The 21464-nt window shown below is 40.6% G+C and overlaps 1 long non-coding RNA gene and 1 pseudogene across 1 annotated transcript; both read left to right on the plus strand.

Moving 5' to 3' along the window:
- Positions 1–15192: 15192 nt before the first annotated feature.
- LOC148803285 (uncharacterized) lies at positions 15193–21348 on the plus strand. The gene is made up of 3 exons (XR_016074622.1): positions 15193–15707; positions 17139–17252; positions 20985–21348. It is a non-coding gene; the product is annotated as an uncharacterized LOC148803285 (long non-coding RNA).
- Positions 18178–20978, plus strand: LOC148803286 (G-type lectin S-receptor-like serine/threonine-protein kinase SD3-1 pseudogene; annotated as a pseudogene).
- Positions 21349–21464: the final 116 nt, after the last annotated feature.

Below are 21464 nucleotides of genomic sequence, written 5' to 3' on the forward strand. Positions count from 1 at the left end.
CTGCGAACTGGGCTTCTCTATGAATTTGCTTAGGCTTCGGGCTCGATTTAACTCGATGCAATCCGAATCTATCAAAACTGAAAACATGAAAGTTGTAGAGTTTTTCCTTATCTTTTCAATGCATCTTGAATCATATCAGCCGGAGTTTGGATGGGAGAGTTATGCCCAAATTACCACACGGCGCCGAAACTGTGCAAAATTACCCAATTAGCCTTGTCTTTCACCTAACGCCTTCTTTCGTGCCCTAAATCGAAATACAAGAATAGTGAGTCCAATTAGGCACTAAATAAGTATAAAAGACTGAATATTAAGGAATAAAAATATGATAATTTTCATTCTCATCAACCCCCTCTAAGGATCTCACTTATTGGCATATCAAAGACAGTCCAATTCGGCACCTAGTGCAGTACCATAATCGTGTCTAGGGGTAAGGTGTAACATTCCAGTTTTGTCCATCTATCTCCAAGGTCTAGGGCAATACTGGAATTTTGGTCTGGTTTAGGGTTTCAAGAAAACCCACACTTCATGTACCTCGGGTCTTACCCAAGCAGCTGAGACAAGCCACCCCAACCAACTTGGCAGCACATTAGTGTCAGCCTTGGTAGGATAAATCTCCTCAGATCTATCCAACGGCTGTGAAGATTCTTAACTAACAAAAATCTCATAAGTGTCCAGTTTAAGGGTATTACACAGACACACACCAAAACACATGAATCAATTATGTACTTTTATTCATTTACAATAAATGTCATCACATACATCAATCTGATTGGAGCTAAGGGCATACACTGTCTAACAGTTCCCACTTGCACTTAGGTCTAATCGGTTATAAGACAGAGTCCATACTTTTCACGTGTTTCTCAAACACTTTCTGTGTTAGTGGCTTAGTTAATGGGTCTGCAACATTTTCTGTTGATGCTACCTTCTGAATCAGGATGTCCCATCTTCCAACTATCTCCTACAGTACATGGTACTTCCTCTCGATGTTCTTTGACTTTGAGTGGGCTCGTGGCTCCTTATCCTGAGCAATGGCTCAAGTGTTGTCACACAACAATGGAATGGGTGGTGTGCTAGATGGAACTACTCTAAATTCCTGAATGAACTTCTTTATCCAAACAACTTCCTTGGTAGCTTCACTTGTAGCAATGTACTCAGCCTCGGTTGTGGAATCTGCGGTGGACCCCTGTTTGCTGCATTTTCAGCTAACAGTACACGATCCTATCGTGAAGATATAACCAGATGTAGACTTTCTATCATCTGGATCCGACTGGAAATCGGCATCAATATACCCATGGATCTGTAGTGAACTACCACCGAATACCAAACAAAACTCTTTTGTCCTTCGAAGGTTTAGTATGTTTTTTACAATGGGCCAATGCTCCTGCCCTGGGTTAGATTGGTATCTACTTACCACATTCACTGCTTGAGAAATGTCAGGACAAGTGCACAGCATGGCATACATGATGCTCCCTATGGCTGAGGCATAGGGAATCTCTTTCATGCCCTCAATCTCTTCGGGAGTCTTGGGAGGCATACCCTTGGAGAGAGTGACTCCGTGTCTGAAAGGAACATTTCCTTTCTTGGAGTTCTCCATACTATATCTTTTGACAATCTTGTCAATGTAAGCAGATTGTGATAATCCTATTATCATCTTCGATCTATCTCTATAGAGTTGAAGACCCAATATGTAGGTGGGTTCTCCAAGGTCTTCTATGAAAAATTGCAATGAAAGCCACACTTTCACCTAATTAACATTCCTACATCATTCCCAATGAGTAGAATATCATCTATATACAGAACCAAGAACATAACTTATCAACACTGATCTTCCTATAAACACAGGGCTCATCCGGATTTTGCTCAAAGTTAAATTGTTTGACGGTAGAGTCAAAACGGATGTGCCAACTCGTAGAAACTTGTTTAAGTCCATATATGGAATGGTTGATTTTACATACCATGTGTTCCTAAACTGTAGCTATGAAACCTTATGGTTGATGCATATAGATATCTTCAGTAAGATCTCCATTTAGGAACGTGGTTTTGATATCCATTTCCCAAATCTCGTAGTCATGGTACGCTGCTACAACTTACAGGATCCTAATGAATTTAAGCATGCCCATAGGCGAAAAGGTTTCCTCATAATCGATTCCCTCTTTCTGAGTGTACCCTTTCGCCACAAGACGAGCCTTGTAGGTCTCAACTTTACCATCAGGGCCCTTCTTCCTCTTATAGATCCATTTGCAACCAATTGCCTTTACCTCAGGGGGCAGATCTACTAGAACCCAGACTCCATTAGTCTCCATTCAGTCCATCTCAGCTCTCATGGCATCTACCCACTTCAAGGAATCTATGTCCAACATAGCTTCCGAATAAGTCACGGGATCCTCCTCACTGGTCGTGGCTTCCACCAAGTAACTTTCTTGGTCATAGCCGTAATGAACTAGAGGACTGGAAACTCGGGTAGATCTTCTAGGTTGGATATTTTCTAGACCTAGTGGGACATCTCCCACTACCCCTGTGTCACGGTCTAACATAGGCTTAGCCATGCCTACGCTTGGCAGGCTTACGTTAAGGGACACCACCGTCCTTTTTGCCTGTAAGATTTTTGGGAGAACTGATGTCATCTTCAGGCAGATCACCAAAAGCTTAACGTACTTTTTGAGGAAGGGTGGTCAACCTCCTTGGGTGCCAAACCTTGGCACTCCTAGACCAACTTCCCTTGCAGGGCGGCCCTGGTTAATGGCTAGCATGGCTACCAGGGTTCCTCATGGGCGCACACAAGCTCATGGGGACAGTGCATGGACCGGCACTGCGTTGCTGACACTCAAGGGAGGCTTGCGGGCCTGGCTCAAGCATGACCCTTTACCTTGTCGGCCCCTTGCCCAAGCTAATTGAGCTATCCCGTTGCCTCTAGCGCACGGGTGTGTTCCGGCCCAAGCAGTTGCCTCTCAACATGGCACACAGGTGCCCATCATCATCGGCATACAGGAGACCCATCACATCGGTGCCAAGTCACCTCTTCGGCGCACAGTCGCATCACATCATGCCCGTCCCCCTTTAGCATGTAAGTGGCGCCTCCCATGGACCGGCCAGAGCCAGCAGAGTGCCTCGGCCATGCGACATGAGGTCATGATCCAGTGCTACTGACCTTGGTGGGGCCATCTCATCGGGCAACTCCTAGCCTCTAAGCACACAAAGGCTTGTCCTGGACGCCGCACGGGTTTCTTCCGCTGTAGAACTACCTCGTGACAGTTGGTATCAGAGCGATCTAGCCAATTGATGCCACAGTTGGTGTCAAGCAGATTAGCCCAAAGTTAATTGAAGTGGTAATCATGACAAGCAGCATTGTGGGGTGTGGTCCTTAGGCACTCCCACCCAGGATCGAGCAGATTTCAGATCAAGCCTGGCAAGAGGCCATTCTTTGTTCGTGTCCCCATGCCAATGACCCTGAAAACAGCTTCCCTTGTGGGAGCAGACGCATTGGTTGCTGTACTCAGATGGGGGCAGACACGTGAGTCTTGATAGAAATGTGGGTACACTGGCCGTTGGAGCATGACAGCCCTACACCAGCAATGCATCTAGTGGACATGCTCAGTTCAACGAGGCGGAACATTCGCAGCAACAACTCTCAACACAAGGTGAGTGCATGTTCGGCAACATCAAGGGTAAAAGTTGCCACACTCGCACTCAAAGCGGTCAGGTCTCCTTGAGGCAGTAGCAGTGGGGCCCCCTCAGAGCGAAGAGGTAGCCCAAGTCGGCATGGTGAAGTGTAGTTTCGAGGGCCAAGAGAGCATAAGCCATGGCTAGGATTGAGTAACCCACACATGGCGAGTTGAAGCCTACAGGCCAACATGGTGAAAGGGTACCTAGGACACATCGCCAACAAGAGGAGTAGACTTATCAGCATGTTCGGTAGCACCACCGAAAATCTACCAAGAAGACGGTCTTGCTTTGGGGTAAGATGATACATGGGGCGGACCTCTGCAAAGCACACATCCAATTTCTTCGAGGGCCCTTCTCACACAATTCAACGACATAGCCATTGCGCAGTTTGAGTAACCTCGACACAGGGGGTGAAGTCCAGGCAGGCCGGCATGGTGAAATGGTTTCGTCCCCATAAATGGACACCAATATAGGCAAAGACCCGGGTTGGCCAGGCGAGCCTAGGAACTGGCAAACAAGTGGATGGCACAGGACACAGACACCCATTCATGTGAAGACCATTGTCGAGACAACAATGGATTGAGTGGGGGAGTCTGTCACGGTCTGACACAAGCTTAGCCTTGCCTACGCTTGGCAGTCTTACATTAAGGGACCCCACCATCATTTTCGCCTATAAGATTTTTGGGAGAACTGATGTCATCTTCAGGCAGATCACCTAAAGCTTAACATACTCTTTGAGGAGGGGCGGTCAACCTCCTTGGGTGCCTAACCTTGGCACTCATAAACCAACTTCCCTTGCGAGGCAGCCCTAGTTAATGGCTAGCATGGCTACCAGGGTTCCTCATGGGCGCACACATGCTCATGGGGACAGTGCATGGACCGGCACTGCGCTGCCGACACTCATGGGAGGCTTGGCATGCGGGCTTGGCTCAAGCATAACCCTTTACCTTGCCAGCCCCTTCCCCAAGCTGATTGAGCTATCCCATTGCCTCTAGCGCACAGGTGTGTTCTGGCCCAAGCGGTTGCCTCTCAACATGGCACACAGGTGCCCATCATCATGGGCATAGAGGAGACCCATCACATTGGTGCCAAGTCACCTCTTCGGTGCACAGTCGCCTCACATCATGCTCGTCCCCCTTTACAACGTAAGTGGCACCTCCCATGGACCGGCCAGAGCTAGCAGAGTGCCCCGGCCATGCGACTTGAGGTCATGATCCAGTGCTACTGACCTTGGTGGAGCCATCTCATTGGGCAACTCCTAGCCTCTAAGCACACAAAGGCTTATCCTGGCCTACCTTGGCCTAGACGCCACACGGGTTTCTTCCGCTGTAGAACTACCCCCGTGACACTTGGGCTCTCCTCATCAAGAACAACTTCCTGATGAAGATTATCCAGGGTGTAATCTTCCTCTAGGAAGTGGGCATTTTAACTGCAAAACACCTTTTGCTCTTTTGGATCATAGAACAAGTAACCTAGAGAGCTTTTGGGGTAACCTTCAAATAGGCAACGGTTGGTCTTGAATTCCAATTTGTTAGCACTAGTTCTTTTAACATGTGCTGAACAAGCCCAAATTTTCAAGTGTCTTACACTTGGTTTCTTACCGGTTCATAGCTCATATGGAGTCTTATGAACGGATTTGGTTGGAACCCGGTTTAGCACGTAAATCACAGTCTCTAATGCGAAACCCCAAAAGGATGTAGATAACTCAGAGTGGACGAGAAGTGATCAGACCATATCTAATAAAGTCCAATTTCTCCTCTCTAACACATTGTTTAATTGTGGTGTAGCAGGAGGAGCAAGTTGTGATACAATCCCATTTTCCTTTAAGTAGTTCCTAAATTCGTCAGAGAGATACTCGTTGCCCCGATCTGATCGAAGGGTCTTAATTTCTCTCCCTAACTATTTCTTGACTTCTTGTCTAAATTCTTTGAACTTTTCAAAAGATTAAAACTTATGTCTCATTAGGTACACGTAAACACACCGTGAATAGTCATTGGTAAAGGTTATGAAATAAACATGCTAGTTACATGTCCTAACATTCAAGGGACCACATACATTAGTATGTATCAAGTCAAGTGTGCTTGTAGATCTTTCGGGCTTCCCTGTAAATGGTTGCTTCGTCATCTTACCCTGAAGGCAAAGTTCACAGGTTGGAAGATCTTCTACAGTTAGAAAATGCAAAGGACCATCATTTACAAACCTTGTGATACGATCTATGTTGATGTGGCCAAGTCGGTAATGCCACGGGCACGTAGGATTAATTGTATCACGAGTTCTCTTCTTGGAGATTATTTCCGACGTAGTTTCGATAATGTTTGTTTCCAAAGAATGATTGAGAACATAGAGACTATTCTCAAGTTATCCATATGCGAGGAATTTATTATTCCGTTTAATAGTAATCACATTATTAAATAAGATAGAATAACCATACATGCACAATTTTGAGACAGAAATCAAATTTCTTCTTAAATTAGGTACAAAAAGACAATCTTTAAGTACAATTGTTCATTCTCTTAAAACTAGTTCTACAGTTCCTATGGCTATAGCTGCAACTATTGCAAAAGTCCCCAAGTAGAGCGTCACTTCTCTGTCACTCAGTCTTCTGATTATCTTGAACCCCTGTAGTGAGTTATACACATGAGTTGAAGCCCCGAATTCAATACACTAGGAAGTAGAAGTGACCAACAAATTGGTCCCTATGATAAAAGATTTGAAATTACCTTATTTCTTAGTCTCCAAATATTGAGGACAATTCCTCTTCCAATGGCTGGTCTGCTTGCAGAAGTGACAGGCATCTGATGCCTTATCTTTTTTCTGCTTTTTAGTTTTGCTACCCTTCTTCTGAGCCTTCCTTTTAGCCTTATGCTTTTTCTTGTCCAATTTGCCACCTTCAACAAGCATGGCTATTGGACTATCCTTCTCAGTTCTTTAACCCTCTGTAACATATTGTTGAGTTCCTGAAGGCTAATGTTTAATTTATTCATGTTGTAATTCATGATAAACTGATTGAAGGACAGAAGTAAGGAATTGAGGACAACATCAATTTTGGTGTCATGATCTAGCCCTGACCCGAGAGCCTCTAGTTCATAGATATAACCCATCATCTTTAGACAATGATCATGAACCTATTGATTCTCGGTCATCTGTGCGGTCATAAACAATTTTAAGACCTTTTGTCGAGTAGAACGGTTCTGCTCTTCATACATAGTCTTCAGACTATCCAATACATAGTCTTCAGACCTTTTGTCATTGTATCGGATTGTCTAAAGAGGCTATAATGTAACACCGGGCAAGAGAGTTTTTCTCTTCTCAATCTTGATACTCTCTTCTTCAAGCCTCAGAAGCCCTATCACCCGGACGTCCAAGGCAGGATTCTTAGCAACTTTGTCCAATTTCTCAGATGTTAGAACCAACATAAGGTTTCGGAACCAGTTAGTATAATTAGGGACCTTGAGTTTGTTATTATCCAATAATTTGGTGAAGTTTTCGTTTGCCATTTCTGGTAAAGGCAAGGCATATTTATTAGTTCACAACTTGAATTGATTCATGTTTACTACATAGATATGGCGTTTAATCTATGTTCCATTTTCATTTATTCTCCTTTGAGATTTCCCTCCTATCTCAGTGACGGAAATTGCGAACTGTCTCTGAAAATGTGGGAAACCACATACAGTGCATGGAGCCAACTGTTTCAGCTACATAACCCCACCACCTTCTTTGAATGATCATATCCACTCATCTAATGAGCTTTCCCTTTGCCCTCTATCAGACAAGGTTCATTGTCATTTTAGGTTAAACCTTTCTGTCTAGTAAGTGCTCACCCATCATATTCGTAAACGCCAAGGTACTGTGAGAAAGTCTTCCATTTTAGGATAGACCCCTCTCACATCAGTCTATAACGCCCTTATCATCTTATGAAACAATCCAATAAATCCAACAGCAAATGGGTAGCCCAATTTTATGGTGCATCTCCTCATTACTGAATGACCCATTTTCATGCTAATGATGGAAGGCCTTTAGAGAGTTCATCATATGAATCTCCCTATCACATACACTTATATTTCGATGAGGGAATGAATAATTATGCCCTAGATTTGTTCAGGTCAAACCAAAGTGGCTCCCACTGACTTTCATAAAGCCAGATTTAGATGGACCCTAAACGGCTAGGGTTCCGCACGGTTCCTCTTGGAGAAGAAGCTGATGTCGGGCCCACCATGCAAGGAGATCATCCAATGATCTTAAGGACACCATGGCAATGATGTGCATTCAGCCATGGTGTGCGAAAGAGCCACGATCGAATCAACATGGGCCAAGTGCTTATGGCCCGTGAATGTAGCACACCACACATCCATACATCACATGCATGAAAACCATAACTAATCCAATCAATTAAATAACTGTAAAACCTGATGAGAATAAAAATTATCATATTTTTATCCCTAAATATTCAGTCCTTTATACTGAATTAGTACTTAATTGGAATCATTATTCTTGTATTTCGGTTTAGGGCATGAAAGAAGGCATCAGGAGAAAAGCAAGGCAAATCGGATGGTTTTTCACAGTTTCGGCACCGTTAAGTAATCTATACCTAACTCTTGTATCCGAGCTCTGATTGGGTTGATTCAAGACTCACTGGAAAGATAAGAGAGAAAGATACAACTTTGATGTTTTGGGCTTTCACAGATTCGGCCTGCATCAAGGCCAAACCCGGGCCCAAAGTCGGAGCAAATTCGTAGGAAAGCCCAATTCGTAGCAGAAGCCCAACTTACAGAGAAGCCTTGCAGCAGCCCAATTCGCAAAGGAAGCCTAATACGAATGCAAGAACAAGAAACTGAGAAGAGTCCTATCAGATTTAAATTTCTGATGTAATCCTAGAAAGATAAAGAGATTGAGATTACTAGATAAGAGATAAGAGTATGATTAGATTAGGACTTTCTATTTTTGAAAGATAAACTTCAAGAAGGAGTTGGAGACCGCCCCCTCCCCCTAAAGCTATATAAAGGGATGGGGGGCGGACTAGTGAGATCAATGAAAAAAAAGCAGAGGATCAATCAATCTATCAAGCAAGAAGACTTCAAAAAGGAGGTGGCGGCAAAGAGAAGAGGAGATCTTAGCTCCAAGGGCGATACCATGAGTTCTTTCTTTCCTCTTGTTTGCTTTATTTCCTCTAGTATGAGCTAATTTATTTGTAGCTAGGGCTGTGGAAAGCCTAACCATAACAATGAATACATTTTTATTCTGATTTATCCAAGATCATGACTTTCATATAGTCCATGAATTATCTTGCTTAATGCGATTAGGAGTGACCATCTCTTAATTGATTAGGTTTATGTGAATAAATCGAGAGAGGAATTCATATAGCAGACCAAATAATTCATGGTGTGAATTGAATGGTATATAGTCGAGAGATCGAAGGGTTACCTGATAGAAGTAGATTTGATATATCTTGAGAAAGAATATTAAATAAAATTGGAAAAACTTCAACTTATGGGAATGACAAATTATCTTGGGTAATCTCATCCATTAATATTCATTGGAATGGTTAGGCGGACCAAAGGTCCTAGCGAATTCAATCAATCGTTGCATATTCAGTATTGGTTACTCTTGCTTTTGTTTTCTTTCTCTATTTTTCAGAAGTTCTTATTATTGGATCTGAAATTCGATTGTCCAAATAATTAAGGAAGGTTGTAGTTCTAATACTTATTTTGTTAAATCATCGTGGAAACGATATTTTTATACTACTTGATAACTAGTGCACTTGCTAGAGTTATAATTATAGCTATCAAAACCCATAAATAAAGCCCATTTAATTCCATAATATTACCAATTAATATTATCTAGGTATATAGGCTGAACTGCAAAAAGCAGTTCGGCCCATATAGCATTTATGTTGAATTGGGCTAAAACAGTTTAAACAGATTAAAATTAGGTTTTACAGATATGAACCGAATTGCATCTTGCAACTAACCATCAATCCCTCGCCCTATGAAGGAAACTTTAGGGCTGAAACAGCCCTCATCAAACCACAGATTCGGTCCAACCAGTTTGGTCCAATCTGGTTCGAATGGCTCTAGGGTTTAATGTTTAATTCAAGATTCAATTCAAGAAGATGATCTGAAATTAAATAACTGATAAATGACATTCAAGAATCAGCGAACAAACACAAAAGGGGGCTGTTCGCAAGGCTGTAATCCTATAAAACAAAAATTAGTTCACAGATTGCAGTTTCCATTACTGCAATTCGTAGATCGCAAATTTCTTATCTGTGCAAGTTTTCTCTCCCACGCGAACCAGCTTCGTCTTCCATGAAATAAAATAGAAAAAAACCTAATTTTTCTATTAATATTACATCATAATCAAATCTTATATATCCCGTCTAAAAAATAAAAAAATTACTTACAAACCAAGAATTAATAGAATAAATCAATAGGTGTGTAGATTTCTTGTGCCAATAAAAGAATTCGATCTCCACCATATGAATAGCCCGAATTTTAAGAAATATAAATAGAAAAATTCTAAATATATTACAGAAAATAAAAGATTTAACTTCAGACCAATCGCCCAAAACTAGGAACCGATTTCCCAGGAAAAATGCTAATTGCGCAAATCGGGTAGAATGCCTTCTACCCATTTGCACAGATCCAGATCTAGTTTAATTCGGTTCAAGATTTGAACCTAGCTCTGATACCACTGAAGGGATGAGAGATCCATCATATGGATGGCCGAACCCTGCAAGATGGTTAGGTGAAATTTCAAAAATTTCTCTCTCTCCCATTTGGGAATCGCATTCTCTATTTTAGAAAACAGCATTTTCAATGATCAATCTTGAACCAAAACCAGACCAAATCTGAAACCAAAAGGGAGAAGAGGGATATACCTAATACGAAGTAGAAGTAACTCCCAATGAAGGTGTTCACGCCCAAAGAGAAAACCAAAACCCACTTCCACTGAAGATGACACAATGTGTAGTGAAGCAGGATCAGCAGGACAGTTCTTCAGCAAGAACTGAATTCTTCAACAAGAATGAAGTAGAGGGCTAGTGAGCACGACTTCAGATTTGCTTATTCTACCAAGAAGCAATATCAAGAACAATTCTTGATCACTCCCACAAGTGGAGATCGAACTAGGTAGGGGCGGCAAGAATAGGGAAGAACTCTTCAGATTGATGTGATGTATAACTGAGGAATTTGCCCCCTTTATTTATAACCTTCTCAGGATCAGCCTCCTAATCTAATTAGGAGAGGGTTCCTTAACTCAAATCTAATATTTAGATCTGGACTCTTGAATGGATAAGACTTATCTTATCCTTCATCTAATCCTAATCAGATTATAAATCCTATCTTGTCTCCTTTTAATTAACTGACTTAAGCCCAGTTCGAATTGGGCTTTACGCCCATTAAGTTTATATGCTCACTTAACCTCTTAACCTGCTGCCCAGTTGGTTCTCTTTGTATGGCGTGGGACCTAAACATTGATCTACACATCATCCACATGGGTTCAGCCCAGCCTTTGTTACAAGGCCTGGCCGAATTCACTGTAGGAGACAGTGAACCCCTGAGTCCATCACTATGGACCTCTCAACCCATAATGATCAAACACTACCCGACAAGAGAGAACCTCTCCCTCGGCTACAAGGAACAGTGCTGCACTCTCTACTTACATGGATCCCGTGAATTAAAACCTTTTGCAAACATTTTGAAACCATAATATATGTATGTATATCTCTATATAAATATATTTTGCAAAACAAATTTCAATGGTTGAAATCAAGTGCCGGCAGTTTAGGTTTCCATTAGAGAGAGTACATTCCCCGATCATTCACTTTGTCCGACAAAGGGGCTAATCCTGTCTCTATGATCACCCATTCAAGTGAATTCTCAGACTGTTCCAACATACCTAGGTTTTGACCCCCTCTAAGGATCTCACTGATTAGCATATCAAAGATAGTCCAATCCGACACCTAGTGCAGTATCATAATCGAGTGTAGGGGTCAGGTGTAACATTCTAGTTTTGCCCATCTATCTCCAAGGTCTAGGGCAATATTGGAATTTTGGTCAGGTTCAGGGTTTCAAGAAAATCCACACTGCATATACCTCAGGTCTCACCTTGGCAGCTGAGACAAGCCACCCCAACCAATTTGGCACCACATCAGTGTCACCCTTGGCAGGATAAATCTCCCCAAATCTATCTAACGGCTGTGAAGATTCTAAACTAACACGAGTCTCATAAGTGTCCAGTTTAAGGGTATTACACAAAAACATGCCAAAACACATGAATCAATTATGTACTTTTATTCATTTACAATAAATGTCATCAAGTACATCAATGTGATTAGAGCTAAGTGCATACACTAACAATTGATGTGCCGCCAAGTTGGTTGGGGTGGCTTGTCTCAATTGCCAAGGTGAGACCTGAGGTACATGCAGTGTGGGTTTTTCTTAAAACCCTGAACCAGACCAAATTCCAATATTGCCCTAGACCTTGGAGACAGATGGGCAAAACTGGAATGCTATGCCTAAACTCTAGACTCGATTATGGTACTACACTAGGTGCCGGATTGGGTTGCCATTGATATGCCAATCAGTGAGATCCTTGACCGGGTCAAAACTTGGGTATGTTGGGGCAGTCCGAGAATTCACTTGAGTGGATGATCATAGTGACAGGATTAGCCCCTTTGTCGGACAAAGTGAATGATCGGTTAATGCACTCTCTTTGATGGAAACCTAAACTGTCGGTAGTTGATTACAAACGTTGAAATTTGTTTTTGCAAAATATATTTATATAGAGATATACATACATGTATATTATGGTTTCAAAATGTTTGCAAAATGTTTAAATTTTGGGATCTATGTGAGTAGAGAGTGCAGCACTATACCTTGTAGCCGAGGGAGAGATCCTCTCTTGTCGGATAGTGTTTGATCATTATGGGCTGAAATGTTAAGTGTAAGACCATTGAGGGTAATACCTGATGGGCTAATCTTGCATCTGCCCAAAGTTCTTGGGTTTTAAATGGTGGCTGGATCCAAGAACCATTTAGTATAAATGTTGGACTCACTAAGAGCCCATGGTTATGGACTCAGGGGTTCACTGTCTCCTATAGTGAATTCAGCCAGTCCTTGTAACAAAGGCTGGGCTGAACCCATGTGGCTGATGTGTAGAACAATGTTAGGGTCCCACGCCATACAAATTAATGGGCCTAAGGCCCAATTCGAACTGGGCTTAAGTTAGTTAATTAAAAGGGGGCAAATTCAGTTTTAAACTGATTAGGATTAGCTGAAGGGTAAGATAAGTCTTATCCATTTAAGAGTCCAGATCCAAATATAATATTTGGATTAGGAATCTCTCTCCTAATTAGAATAGCAGGTTGATCCAGAGAAGGCCATAAATAGGGGTGAATTCTTTAGATTAAACACACAACAACAAATTGTAGAATTCTTCCCCAGTTATTGCCGCCCTTACCTAGTTTGATCTCCACTTGTGGATCTAATCAAGAAGTGTTCTTGATACTACTTCTTGGTAGAAGAAGCAATCTGAAGTCATGCTCACCAGCACTTACCCAATTCTTGTTGAAGAATTCAGGTTCTTGCTGAAGAACCATCCTGCTGATCCTGTTTCATTACACACTGTGTCATTTTCAGTGGAAGCGGGTTTTGGTATTTTCTTTGGGTGTGAACACCTGCATTGGGAGTTACTGCTACTTCGTATCAAGTATATCCCTCACTTCCTATTGGTTTCAGATTTGGTCCGATTTTGGATTCAAGAATGAACCTTAAAAATGCAGTTTTCTAAATTAGGGAATACGATTCCCGAATATGAGCGAATGAAATTTTTGAAATTTCACCCAACCTTCCTATAGAATTTATCTGTTCAAATCATGAAAACCTCATTTGAATTATATCAGTATCAAAGTCCCTTGCGACGTTAAAGTCCCTTGTAGCATTAAAGTTCATTACGGTACCAAAGCCCTTCATGGCACCAAAGTCCCTCACGGCAGAATGTTAATGTTTTACGGCTTAACGCACATAGAATTTATCTATTCAAATCATAAAAATCTCATTTCAATTATATTTGTATCAAAGTCCCTTGTGGCATTAAAGTCCATTACAGCGCCAAAGCCCTTAATGGCACTAAAGTCCCTCACGGTAGAGTATTAATGTTTCATGGCTTAATGCACATAGAATTTATCTATTTAAATCATGAAAATCTCATTTGAATTATATCAGTATCAAAGTCCTTCACGGCGGTCAAAGTCCTATGTGGCATTAAAGTCCGTTACGACCTCAAAGCCCTTCATGGCACTAAAGTCCCATGCGGCAGAGTATCAATGTTTCGCGGCTTAACGCACATAGAAGTTATGTGAATCTCATTTGAATCATATCGGTATCAAAGTCCCTCGCGGCATCAAAGTCCCTTGTGGCATTAAAATCCATTACGGCATCAAAGCCCTTTATAGCACCAAAGGCCCTCGTAGTTTCCTACCTCACAACAAAGAGGGGCAACTATCAACACCCAATTTTTGCTCGGTCCACCGCTTGAACCTCCAATTTACCTCAAACACTTCCAATCTCTCCGAAACACCCAAAAATACAAAAATCCCAAATTTCACCCCAAGATCCCTTAGATCCACCATTAAACCTACCCGATACCTATCCAATGGCCCTGATCAACCCCCACTTACACCTCAACCATTAGATTAGACACAACATCTCCCAAAACACATACCCATGAAATTTGAACTCAAAATTCCTCTATTCACCCACCCATTAAGCAAAGATTCATTTTCGACCCTACTCCATGGTCAAACCCATCTCAACCCTCCATTTGATGGCCCAAAAATCCCCACCATTGAACCACAAGACCCAGTTTGACCCATTTCCTCAAAACTACCAAAGTACCCCTTAATCAAATTCCCAAATTACCCCTTGCACCAACTTCCTAAAATACCCCTTGGACTAATTACCAAAATCCCTCCTAAATAAATTCCCCCACATCAAATTCCCAAATTACCCCTTGCATAAAATTCCAAAAATACTGCTTGGACTAATTACCAAAATACCCCCCTTGGCCAAATTCCTAAAATACCTCCCTTAACCAAAATAACCTTCATTTCAAATATCCAAAACTACCACCAAAACTTCCCTCATACCCTAAATTCTCAATTCCCAAAATGCCCTAGGCCAAATTACCAAGATACCCCTAACCTAATTCCCAAATTACCCTCTTTCCAAATTATCAAAATACCCTAAACCAGTTTACCCAAATTACCCCTAGGATCAATTCCCAAATTACCCCTTCTTCCAAAAGTTACCAAAATCCCCTTACCCAAAATTACCAAAATACCCTTTTCCAAATTCCTAAAATACCCCTCACACCAAATTATCAATTTATCCCAAAAATTATGAAAATACCCTTTGGACCCCAAAACCCTTTTAAACCTTTTACTGAAAACCCCTCCATCTTGAGAGTTGGCACAACCTTCCCCTCCTTCCTATTATAAATAGGAAGCTCCCTTCTCAAGAAAAGGGGGTCGGTAAGAGGTCGAAGGGGAGGAGTAAGGGGTCAGACAATAGCAGAAAATTTCAAGAGAAAGAGAGAGGGTGAGAGTAGAAAGTTTTGAGAGAGAGAGAGAGAGAGAGAGCAGAGAGATAGAGAGAGAGGAAGAACGAGGCGAGAGAGAGATATCCCATTTTTCTGAGAATCGAAAGAGAGAAAACTAAGAAAGGAAGGTAGAGAGAAGAGGAAAGGGGTGATCGAGTTGAGAAAGAGAGAAAAGCGGAGATAGAGGGTAAAGACAATTTGAGAGAGAAAGAGGGTTTAAGCTAGAGAGGGAGATGGATAACGAGCAAGAGAGAGAGAGAGAGGCTGACCTAATCTTCCTATTCTATTCCTAGTTGTCGGAGATGCCATTTTGCCTATTGTTGTTGCCGTATTAATCCCATTGCATCATCAACTTTCTCAGATCTTCGTAGGTATCCATTCAGCGACTGTCCAAGCCAGTCAAAGTTCCCAAACCAACAATTTTCAATTGTTTTAGGTTACATGAGGTAAAATGTTTTACCTCATCTCCTTGATCCTTATCTATTTTTTTTTTTTTTTAGTTCTTTCTGCCAGCTAGTTTTTGTGTGTTAAGTTTGGATGTGAAAATTGGTGCTTCCCTTAGTGACTGAGAAGTTGAAGCATTTCTTTGCTCTCTTTAGACCAATCGGCTGAGTCCGAAGATGGGGGTCTGATAGAAAAGGAGTGAGAATTCACCCTTTTGCTCAGACCCCTATGTCCAAAAGGGGGTTGGTCTAGAGGAAAGGAGAGAAGCTTTCAAGTCCTCTCACATTAGGGTGAACCTAGATTCTCACATTGACTCCGAGAGAAAAAGGGAAATCTGGTATTCACACTGCCAAGAGAGAGAGGGGAAAGGGATTATCTTGTCCGATGGTATGGAGTCACTATTAACCCCAAAATATTTTATGTATTATGATGGGTGGCAACTCCATTTATTCAGCCATGAAGTGAACTGTCGGGGGGATTTTTCGGACGTTCACAGCTGGCAATGTTGGCTACGCCATGGGAAGGATTTTTCGGACGTTCACAGCTGGCAATGTTGGCTACGCCATGGGAATCAGTCTCATTGGATTGAGAGACAAGGGTTGCATTCTCATGATGAAAAATCTAATGAGAATGTAATTGGCAGTGAACTTCATCTTGCAATACCAAAGAGTATGCTTTCTCTGATAGTAGGAAGCAGATCCACTAAGAGTATTTAAGGTTGCATATTAGAGTATATATCATTTAACTCCATGAGAAATTCGTTTATTCTTAATTATAGTAATAATTAAGTGAACACTACGGGCAATATGAGTATATATCATTTAACTCCATGAGAAATTCGTTTATTCTTAATTATAGTAATAATTAAGTGAACACTACGGGCAATATCTCGATGTATAACATTCAAAATCACTACAACAAATTTCATCTCTAACGGCATTTTTTATGGTGGCATTTTTTACGGGCAATATCTCGATGTATAACATTCAAATTTCATCTTTTGTGGCATATTTTGAAAATGCCACCAATAAATGCTGTTATATGTACATTTTAAGTGGTAGATATTAAATTGTCGCTAAATCATTTTAAAAATGCCACTCATTGCATTTTATTATAATGCATGTGTCTTTAAAATACAATATTAAACGCCGCTACATTTGTGGTTTATTTCAACCATTGATTTCAACTGAAATCAATGGTTAGAAATTATTAGTAACTTGAAGAGAATACTAAAAGAAAAATAGCTTTCGTTCCCGCGCACATCTCCTTCATCTCTCCCAAACCTCGTCTCCCTTTTCGTTTCCCTCTGTTCTTGCTAGAAATGGCAAGCATATCCTTCGTCTTTCCTTAATCTCGTCTCCCTCTGTTCTTGCTAGAAACTGCACGCATCTCCTTCGTCTCTCCCTAAACTCGTTTCCCTTTGTTCTTGCTAGAAACCGCGCACATCTCCTTCACTGCTCGTGCTAGATACTAGAAGTTGTTGCTCGTGAAAGAACACCAAGAGCTTTTTCATCATCTGCCCATTCTCTTTGGTGCTCTCCATTCAGGTATGCTCTTTCCCTCTTCGTCTATATTTGCTCGTGCAAGATATCGAGAGTCATTTTTTTAAGGATTAATTTGTTTTAGTTTTTTTCTTTTCCAGTTTCAATTTGGAATTTATTTGGTTGTTAGTTCTGTATCAAGTTTGAATTTTTATACTATTTTCTTTTATTCTTTTGTCTTATTCTGTTGTTTACCTGATTACCTTATTTGGCTGTTAGCCTCGCCTTTGAAGTTTGAATGTGATCAGTCTTGGCCAGAATAGGTATAAGTTTAATAGAAGTTTCAATTGCATATCTGCTTTGTTTTGTGACCTTAAGTTTTTCATTTTTCTTCATTTGAATATGACTTTTAATTGTTTAGGTGCAAAGGTTTCATTAATTTTCTGTTATTCGTCAATTCTTGGTAGTGGATTTGTCAAAATAGGTATAGGTTTTCTGATAGGACCAGAAACAAGTTGGAATCTTTATACTCAAGGCTGTCGTGGTCTCCACTAGGTTCTTCAACAGCTCTAACCAGCCTAACCTGTACAGCGTTGGTATCCATTTCAATTCAAACTCTATACCAATTGACAAACAAACTGTAGTTTGGGTTGTAGGGGCTTATGTTTCTGTAGGATGTCATTCATATCTCCAGCTTACCTAAGCTGGATCTTGTTCTATTTGATTCTTCAAAGGGAACCATTGTTTGGACCAGTAACACTAGCCACTTGTCTGTTTCTTTGGCATTTCTTCTTGACAGTGGCAACCTTATCCTCCAGAGTGGAGATCAAGCTGTTGTTTGGCAAAGTTTCAGCACTCCACCAGACACACTTATCCTAGACCAGAATCTTAATGTTGGTCAAAAACTCTGAGCTGCTAGCAGAAACTCAGTATCAAGCTACTAGTCTTTCTTTTGATGCATCAGGTAAGTTGAAACTGAAATGGAAAACAAAAATGTGAACCCGGTGTCACCATGCTCACACTTGAGCATACATTCCTATATGGGATCTATCCACACAATGACACAGTCACCAGAACTAGTTTAGAACAATGTAAAAGCTCATGCTTGGAGGACCCATGCACATCCGTGACTGTAGTAAATGATGGTACTACACAATGCCTTACAAAGCTAACTCCACATATTACTGGTTATGCACATCCCTCAATAAAGTCAATATCCATTGTCAAAATGTGTTTAGATCCAGTTGATTTCTTGCCCAAACACCGGCCTACATCCTCTGCATCTCCATCACCATTATCACTGCTCAAATGGTCACACCAGTTCTGCATTCCATGTCTTATTGGGGCAACCATGGGCACACTTTTAGCATTGGTTATAATTCAGATTGGAATTGGCCTCTGTATCCACAGAAGGAAATCCATCAAGAACACCACAACTTTATCTCACATGGATCCTAATTTCAGAGGCTTGATCATTTTATCCTATAGAGAAATTAAGGATCTAACTAGGAACTTTAAGCATTGTCTTGGGCCAAAGAGGTTCAAGGGTGTGCTTCCAAGCAACCAAGCAGTTGCAATCAAGGACTTGAAGGCAGCTGTATCAGAGAAGCAATTCAGGCAGCACTGTGTCAATTATAAGTACCATTCGTGTACCATAAAAACCTGGTGAAGCTGGAGGGTTATTGTTGTGAGCGAGGCCAAAAGTTTTTGGTCAATGAGTTTGCAAAGAATGGTTTAGTGGATAAGTGGATAGAGGAAGCTAGTCTCAGATATAAGAGGCTGACTTGGAAGAAGAGAATGGAGATTTGTATTGGTGTGGCAAGGGCCATATCCTATTTGCACACTGGGTGTAGGGAGTTTGTAAGTCATGGGAATTTGAAGTGGGAGAATGTGGTTTTGGATGCTGAATTGGAGGCTAAGGTAACTGATGCCCCACCACCACTACATCTTCTGCAGCCCCTCCACTAGATATTCTGAACGCACTCTCCCTTTGAGTCTTATCTTTTACTCCAGATTCAGCCAAGATAGTGTTCTACTACAGTTGTCCCTACTATATTTTATTTAGTAGTTATGATAACCGTCCCTCTACTTCAATACCTGTCTAGCTTTGCTAGAATGAGTTCACATGTTTCTCTCTCTCTATATGAGCAGTGGGCTTTGGTTGTCTAGATTTGTTCTTTGTTTTATTGTATCTTAATACATTAATAATAGAGTTATGAAGGGAGACAAAAGCAATGGGGGAGGAGCTTCACGAGCTTCTCTTTCCTACATGATGATGAAACCCAAGAACTACATGCTACATCAGAACAGTCATGAAACATTAATAGCTACCCAGAATGCTCTCTAATGGGATTTGAAGAAATCCGTATCATGTCTGCTCTGCCGAGAGAGAGAGAGAGAGAGAGAGAACTAACATATTATATCTCAAGATTCTAGGTGCCTGTTGCATTATGGGTAGATAGCCACACCTAATTCACGTGACTCCCTCTACCCATGTTATATGGATAAGGTTGGTGAGCCCAACATAGACAGCACTGTCACCAGCCTATTGACATGGATCAACATGGGACCCACTTTTCCAATAGATATTGAGGCAGTGAAATCCATAAGATACACCATTAAAATATAGTTGGGGTTGAGGGGACCCAATTGAAATGATACAATGTTGCATAAGATGGTTTCTAAGAACTTTCACTTTCACTCATCCCCCTTTATTCATGCTGCAAATTAATATCAGCCCTAAAGTCCTTGACTCCTTGGTCTTTGCCACGTGTCTGAATATATTTTAAGTACTTTTTTTTAAAAAAAGTAAATCCACAAAGTTGCATATTTGACATGTATTGCCATAGTTTTCATTCTTTTTGATCTTGATTACTGAATTAGATGTGTTACTGGGATAGCTTGCAACTTCAGAAAGCCTTTTTATTAAAATTGGAGAGGCTTTTTCGTTTTTTTACAAAGCTTCAAAGAATAGGTCATTTATAAGAAAAAGTACTATGCAAGCCACAGTGACTAGAGATTATTATTATATTATGAGGGAGAGATCCATGCATAATAGGAGTGCTCAATAAGATTAGTAATTTGATTGGTTTCATCTTCTTGAAGTTCCTGGAAAATGGTCAGATTCCATGAGAGTCCAAATAACAAATGAATGAATAAATGAACCTATCTTTGTTTCTTTTAGGAAGGGAGGTTGTTCTAACAATGATAACCAGAAGCAAGTGCTCCTTTTTTAGTCCAAATATCTTACTAGAACCTTATCCCCATCAAGGGACTATAAATGGAAGACTTTTTGTCATTGGATCTTATCACACCTTGAGTCCCCCTGATAATAAGCATTACAACTAAAACGCCTTAGGAGCTAAAGCTTTCTAAGTCACTTTCAATATGTTTTTAATACTATGCCAGTTTTTCACAGTAGAATGAAATAGTAGGGTATGGTAAGGAATGGGTACAGGTTGTACCCTTGTAAGTGGAATTGTATAGTTTATTCATGTCCTTATATATTGCTTACTTAGTTTAAATCTTATACACAGTTGAGGTAGTATGCCAAGTTTTCCATGATACGAAAAACTGGAAAAAGCTTAGACCCACTTATGAAAAGGGGTTTCAACCAGTGTTACATGGAATGTTCTAAGTGGATGAAGTATCTACTTCTGATTCCAACACTGTATGCATTCCTAATAGAAACTTCAACAAAACATTTTCCTTTATCTACCTGCATATTTGACATAATTGAATAGTTAGTACACACAATGATTGCCATTTATAAAAGCTGAATTGTTGACATAACTGCAGGGTCTTAGGTTAGCTAAGCAATTGGGATTCAGTCAAATGGAGGTGGAAGGGGACTCAAAAGTAATCATCTCTTGGGCTAGACGAGACATATTCTGTAGACTCTCAAGAATGCTTACAAGGAAATAGAAAGGACTGCATGAGAGTTGGGTGCTGAATTCAAATGGCTGGATGTAACATACATATTCTGTGGACTCTCAAAAGTTTGCATTTTTTTTGTAGGTTGATATTACATACTACACAAGGAGCAATAGTGATCAATGGATGGATGAAGACTTTTGATTAATATTTTGATATGTTTTTTGAAGTTTCATATGTATTAGAACAATTCATTTAACATTTATAATATACCTTTTTTTTGTGTAAATATTCTTTTAAGATGTAAATGTATGAATTCTATTTGAAATGAGTATTTATTTTGCTGAATTTTGTTTTAAAATTACAGGTTTTTAATGATTATAATATTGAATATGATAGCTGATA

Source organism: Nelumbo nucifera, chromosome 1 (assembly GCF_055504915.1).
Source record: "Nelumbo nucifera cultivar China Antique chromosome 1, China Antique-T2T, whole genome shotgun sequence".
Taxonomy (NCBI): Eukaryota; Viridiplantae; Streptophyta; class Magnoliopsida; order Proteales; family Nelumbonaceae; genus Nelumbo; species Nelumbo nucifera.